The sequence below is a fragment of the Watersipora subatra genome, chromosome 10 (assembly GCF_963576615.1).
Source record: "Watersipora subatra chromosome 10, tzWatSuba1.1, whole genome shotgun sequence".
Lineage (NCBI taxonomy): Eukaryota > Metazoa > Bryozoa > Gymnolaemata > Cheilostomatida > Watersiporidae > Watersipora > Watersipora subatra.
This window is the reverse complement of record NC_088717.1, coordinates 55,383,738-55,390,574: the sequence shown is the minus strand read 5'-3', so window position 1 is coordinate 55,390,574 and position 6,837 is coordinate 55,383,738.

The window sequence follows — 6,837 nt, the reverse complement described above, 5'->3', positions numbered from 1 at the left end:
AGAAAATGGACCTATATTCATTAACAATGCACAACTAATGAGTGTAGGTTTGGTACTAAAGTATCTATATTTTTGCTTGAAATATGATCCGTTTGGTACACTAATATTACATTTTATTGAATACAAATAAAATATTGCCATGTTAATACATTATCAATTAATAAAGCTATCAGCAAATCAACTGATAATCACTGACATAGCAATAACATTAATAATCAGTATTTGATGTTGACCTGCTCATCTGCTTGCGTACAAGCTTATCAAATGGTAATGCTGTGAGCTTAAATAAAATGATCTGTCTTGTAACTATTTTACCGATTACACCTTTATAAGCTTAGGAGATCTTTTTATACTCATGCTCAGTAGTTTAGGAGTTGTCATCCACACGAAGGGCCAGCCTGCAGATGCCACCTACTTGGGCTTGGAACAAGTCGTGATTGCAGCCTCACACCAGTCCACCAATAAAAAATGGGATAAATTTATAGCCGTGAGAGTAAAACTTCATTGCGATGTTTGACGATGTTTGACGTCACACCGCAATCACTCGGTCTTATGCATCTTTGGTTATATTTAATCTCACCAGAAGGTAATTGAGATTGTCTAATCAGATTATTTAACCTTGGTCACTAAGTAGATACACTGTAGTACTTCGCAACTTTTGATCTTCTTGCTTTTCTATTGAGGTTCAGACGTTATCGCAGATTTCAGGGCACACCATTCTTACGGAGTTGCCTGTTCATACTTTTCGTTTATGTTCGTTTACAGCAATAAATGATTTATCTACCCTTTGACAACTCATGCAAGTTCTGAAAAAAAGAAGAAGAAAAATAGAGGAGAGAGAGAAGCGGGAAAGAGAGGGAGTAAAAAAAGGAGAGAGGGAGAAAAAAGGGGGGGGGGAAGAGAGAGGGAGAAAAAAGAAGGAAAGAGAGAGAAGAAGAGACAGAGAGCGGGAGGGAGAGAAGGTGAGATAGAGAGAAAGTGCGAACGGTGATTCAGGTAATAACATCGAATATTCATCTTGCTGCCATGTTTTCCGGCTAGTACTGTCATATGAAGAATGCTTCTCATCATGATATTATCAACTAGTGTACAAAGATTTTTTTAGTACCAGCATCATTGCAGTATTAGGTTAATAAGCTGTATATTGGATGTTATCGATTTTCCCACACAATTGAGCTAAATGTATTCTCTGCTGCACACACTGTACTATACATAGAACAGCAGCGTCTACATTTTATTATACAAAATAATTTTATGTATGATAATGATGATGATGATGGTCCCAGCTGAATTCCTTCAGATTAACAGGATGCAGCATATTCACTCCAAAAATAAATTTATAACTCATATTTGACAAATTGTGTGAAAACTTGCTCGAGTCAAGCAAATTGCTTAGTAACATTGTAATTTAAATTTTCTCTTTCTAACTAAAACTTTTTTAAAAAGCCATTTTTTAAAGTAAATTTTTTCCACAATCTCACTTAAATTGGGTCATGCTTGCGTCTTTGTCTCGAGACAATAGCAACTAATTACTGAAGCACTTCAATTTTTAAAATTGATGCTCTCAGGCTGTGCAAATCACCACAGCCTAAACATTGATATCGGTTCCTACAACAAAAACTCAATTTTATTTGCAGGAAAAAAATTACTCTATTCAACTTATTAACTTTAAATAGCATTGATTTAGGGTTCATTGTTGCCAGTATTGTAAATGTTGTCTCAGTTTCGAGGATAATAATTTGCATGAGTGAAAATTCTGCAAGATTTAAAAAAAAACTACATAACTTCTACAACATTGAACTATTTGCCTTCTCAATAAATGCATCGTCTACTACTTGAGCTCTGCACAAGGGTGTCAGTTTTAGTTATTCATACTGGAGAAAAAAAAGGAGAAAGAGAAGAGATATAGAGTGGAGAGAGTGGAGAGAGGGAGAGACGAGACAGAGAGATAGCGACAGAGAGGGAGAGAGAAGGAGAGAGAGGGAGAGAGAGGGAGAGAGAGGGAGAGAGAGGGAGAGAGAGAGAGAGAGGGAGAGAGAGGGAAAGAGAGAGAGAGAGAGAGAGGGAGAGAGAGAGGGAGAGAGAGAGAGGGAGAGAGAGGAAGAGAGAGGGAGAGAGAGGGAGAGAGAGGGAGAGAGAGGGAGAGAAAGGGAGAGAGAGGGAGAGAGAGGGAGAGAGAGGGAGAGAAAGGGAGAGAGAGGGAGAAAGAGGGAGAGAGAGGGAGAGAAAGGGAGAGAGAGGGAGAGAGAGGGAGAGAGAGGGAGAGAGAGAGGGAGAGAAAGGGAGAGAGAGGGAGAAAGAGGGAGAGAGAGGGAGAGAAAGGGAGAGAGAGGGAGAGAAAGGGAGAGAGAGGGAGAGAGAGAGAGAGAGGGAGAGAGAGAGAGAGAGGGAGAGAGAGGGAGAGAGGGAGAAAAAGGGAGAGAGAGGGAGAAAGAAGGAGAGAGAGGGAGAGGGAGGGAGAAAGAGGGAGAGGGAGGGAGAGAGAGGGAGAGAGAGAGGCAGAGAGAGGGAGAGAGAGGGAGAGAGAGAAGAGAGAGAGGGAGAGAGAGGGAGAGAAAGGGAGAGAGAGGGAGAGAGAGGAAGAGAGAGGAAGAGAGAGGAAGAGAGGGGGAGAGAGAGAGGGAGAGAGAGAGGGAGAGAGAGGGAGAGAGGAGGGGAGAGTGGGAGAGAGAAGAGTAAGAGAGATGAGAGAATAGACTGAGAGATAGAAAGAGAGAGAGAGAGAGAGAGAGAGAGAGAGAGAGAGAGAGAGAGAGAGAGAGAGAGAGAGTGGAGAGAGAGAAGAGTAAGAGAGATGAGAGAATAGACTGAGAGATAGAGAGAGAGAGAGAGAGAGGAGAGAGAGTGAAGTGAGAGAGAGGAGAGAATAGACTGAGAGATAGAAAGAGAGAGAGAGAGAGGAGAGAGGGTGAAGTGAGAGAGAGGAGAGAATAGACTGAGAGATAGAAAGAGAGAGAGAGAGAGAGAGAGAGAGAGAGAGAGAGAGAGAGAGAGAGAGAGAGAGAGAGAGGAGAGCGAGTGAAGAGAGAGGAGAGAATAGACTGAGAGATAGAGAGAGAAAGAGGAGAGTGAGTAGCGAGAGAGAAAAGTGAGAGAGAGGGGAGAGATGAGACAGAAAGATAGCAAGAGAGAAAAAGAAGAGAAAGAGACAGGTAGGCCAATAGTACTAAAATTTGCATTATTTGAAACTATTTGTAAAAATACCAATGGTTAATTAAATTTTTTAATTCTACTAAATTTCCCATTTTAACCCTCATGCAGTAGCCTAACACCTTGAATTATGTTAGTACTGACTATGGAATTTTTTTGAAGTATGCTTGAAACGATAAAGCTTTTTTTCTAATTTGGCACCGAATCATTAGTATTTCAAAATAAGATATAATTGATAATTGTGTTATTCTGTCTCTTATCATATTTTTTGTTGGCTTGTTGTTCATTTATCTATAACTATGTAAACTGTGACCATACATCCTGAGTAGAACCACTCCTAGAGCAAGTTTCTTGTAAACCGTAGCAACTCTATGGCAGCTCATTTCTTAACCAATTATATCGCTTGGAGTCAAATGCTTGAAAGTTTGACACTTTCAAACATTTACGAGGTAACTTGCCAAATCTATGCAGATGACAGCGATTAATTATGACAGGAACCTTCTCTCTGACAGGAAGTGCTTATCGCCGCGCTACCTCTAAATGTGGAGGTAGAAATTTCGCAAAATTTTTACAAATTTTGTTACTTGAGCGCAAGTAACATCTCACTGCCGTTTAGCTTCCATATTTATACCTCAACGTTAAAAATGATAGCAAGTCCAATGTAAATTTCAGATGACGAATTTATGAATGTGCTAACATACATCTGTGCATGATTAGGGAGTAAAATATTTTAAGCATGATAATACAAAGAGGAAAGTTGACCTAATGCATCAGTCTTTTTACCTCACACTTATAGCTGCCTTCGCTACTTATAGACAAATGGGCAGCAATGAGTATTCATTTATATCAGGTCAATTATTAGGACATGATAAATGACCAAGCATTTCCTTTCTTAGCATCAGCTGATTCTATCAGATACGAGCAAACCAGTTCTAGACTCGCCTTAGCCCGTTTAAACATGACAAACAACCACATCATTGCCCGTCAGTTGCACAAACATGAGAAATATATTAATACATCATGACTCAGCGGATACCGGTGAAACAATATTGCTTCATTCTATCGACTGGCGGTATTGTTAGCTTTCCTTTGAGAGCTATGCATGATATGCTGATATGCTGATATGCTGATGTGTAACATTCGCATATCATTACCCTTTAGTCCATAGCGTAAAGAGTCTTGCTGTGACAGCATTCTAGCATTCAGCATTGTTCTTACACCTGTCTGCATTTTTGTACTCGGTGATTTGTACATTGAACAGTACCCAATGGCTTGCATCACTGCTGGAAATAGCTCAGAATTGTACAAGCCTAACAACTAGCTTGAGGCAAGTTCAAAGGACACACCTGATGGTGCAAGAATAACGTGTCTACGTTTAGATTGCTAAGGCATCTCCTTTCTGATGCCAAAATAAATGTTTTTGCAATAAATAAATAGGATGAATCATTATATTCTTTTTCTGAACTACTTCATAACTCGGCAACTAGCGATGACTAGTTTCTTATTGTCGTACTCAGCTGCAGTTTTAAGGATTTAACAGCAAGAATAAAAGAGGTTGCAGGGGTGGGGAGAGCGGAAAGCCCACATCATACAGGCGATCTTTTGTCTTTACTTCTTATGTTCACCATATTTAGCTATTTCTTGCCTCTACTTTGAATATGTAGAAGTTTTTCTTAAAATTTGCATATAAGTGAACAAAACCTGGTCTGAAATCAAATTAAAACAAAATATGAAGAAAGCAAAGCGTGGTAGACACCCTTATAATGTAAAACTCTTTTTATGTAAATTACGCTGAACGTAAAAAATTTATGTCAAGTTTTCTGCATTGCTATGTAAAAAATTCAATATATTGTAAAGCGTCTAGTCAATCCAAGTTCTCAAACTCGATTTGAATAATGAGAATCTCATAGTTAGCCTTAAAAGTATGATTTTCTCTCTAGCTACACTTGAGAGAAGAAACAATGCATAGGGGTATCTGGGGTATTTAATATATACAAACTTTTTACTTTATTATAGACATATACAATATTTTATATTTTATTCTTTTCAACATAGACTTTGCTGGAAAAAAAGTAAAAAAAATTGATTTAAATTGACATTGAAGGTGTGCCCTTCTTTTAACTTAATGTAAAACTACTATAAATATGAACCCTAAATGACATGTAAATAAATTGTAAGAAAAAAGATACAAACCAATAATCAATACAAACCAGTAATACCACTGTTACTGTACAGCTATTAAATTAAAAGTCATGTTTCGCTATATTTGTTTAGAAAGGTCAAAGAGGTAAGCTTGGAGCAATTTTGAAACGAATTAGGCTATTTAAATGCATTTTAATCTTTGTATAACATAAAATCCCTTTAAAGTAAATGTTCTCGAAATGAAGTATTTGCGTTTTAAGGGTGTCTACTGTATATCAGATTTACAGCAATTATATGGGTTGATTTATAGTCTAGACAAGATCAAGACTCTTCGGATAGCTTTGCAAATACTCAAAGCAGCTTCCATATTGTTTTCAACCGGATTAGAGCTGATATCATATAAAACAGAAACTTGTCAAATATCTCTGAGAAACATGACTTTGACCCAAAGAAAATTCAGATAGAGCAATTAAATAAAGTATGTTTTGGACTTACCTCAATGATTCACATATTTAATCCAATTCTTGCATAGCTATGAGAAACTAAACTACAGAATGAGACTAAATCTATAGTAGTTATTGTGTAATTTCTATTTTGGTTATATGTGTAATGATGCGAAAAGTCATATCTATTTTTAGAAAATTAAGTTATATATTAAAAAATTCAAAATCCTTTAGGGTTAAATAGAACATTTTTATCTGAAGGTTAAAGCAATCCCTCTGACAACAGTAAAAAACTCAAGGCATCACCTACAAGTTAGTAAATAAAATTCGATCAAACTAATGAGTTAGTAGTTAACATAAACAAGCAAGTTTACACAAGTCACTGGTTTACTTACTAGCCACCGAAAGCTCCGCATAAGAGACAAAACTTTTGGGATGCTTTTGCAACAAGGCGACCATCTGACTTTTCTTGAATGTGAGCACCGCTAGGACCATCAACATTATTTTGATACTCTATGAAGAATAAAGAAGTTCTTATTAACCAAAGAACCATTGCTCTTTAGGTTACCTATAAGGCAGTTTGCTGTCGATTGTCTGCCATTTTTTTGTAAGCAATCATTATTGGAAGATCAATTTCCCAATAGTTGATAAAAATAGTTAAACAATGACTACAAATCAGAACAGTTGCCAGTCTAAGGACTTTTTAGGATTCAATAGTTGACCGAAACATAAGATTTTTGATGAACCTTTTGAGCTACTACAGTGCTGTAGTGTTGTAGTTCTCTAGTAGTGTCACAGACAGTAAGTCCCATCTTTAAGGTGGCTTACTACAAATTATCATTTTATGCAAAGAACAGCTAACGCCATTCTGAATTTGTCTTAATTTATCTCCACAATGACAAGGTGTAATCTGAGGAATGTGATAGCATCAGTTTATAGGAATTTTGACACTTCAGCGGAAGCTGGGCATAACTTTCACATAATCCTAGGTGTCAACTACATTCTACATGGATGTTATATATAGAAGCAGAATGAAGCTAAGGCTACTCCTAGAAATAAATGTCACACGAAACACTCATGACGCAAGACCTTGCTTAGTCAT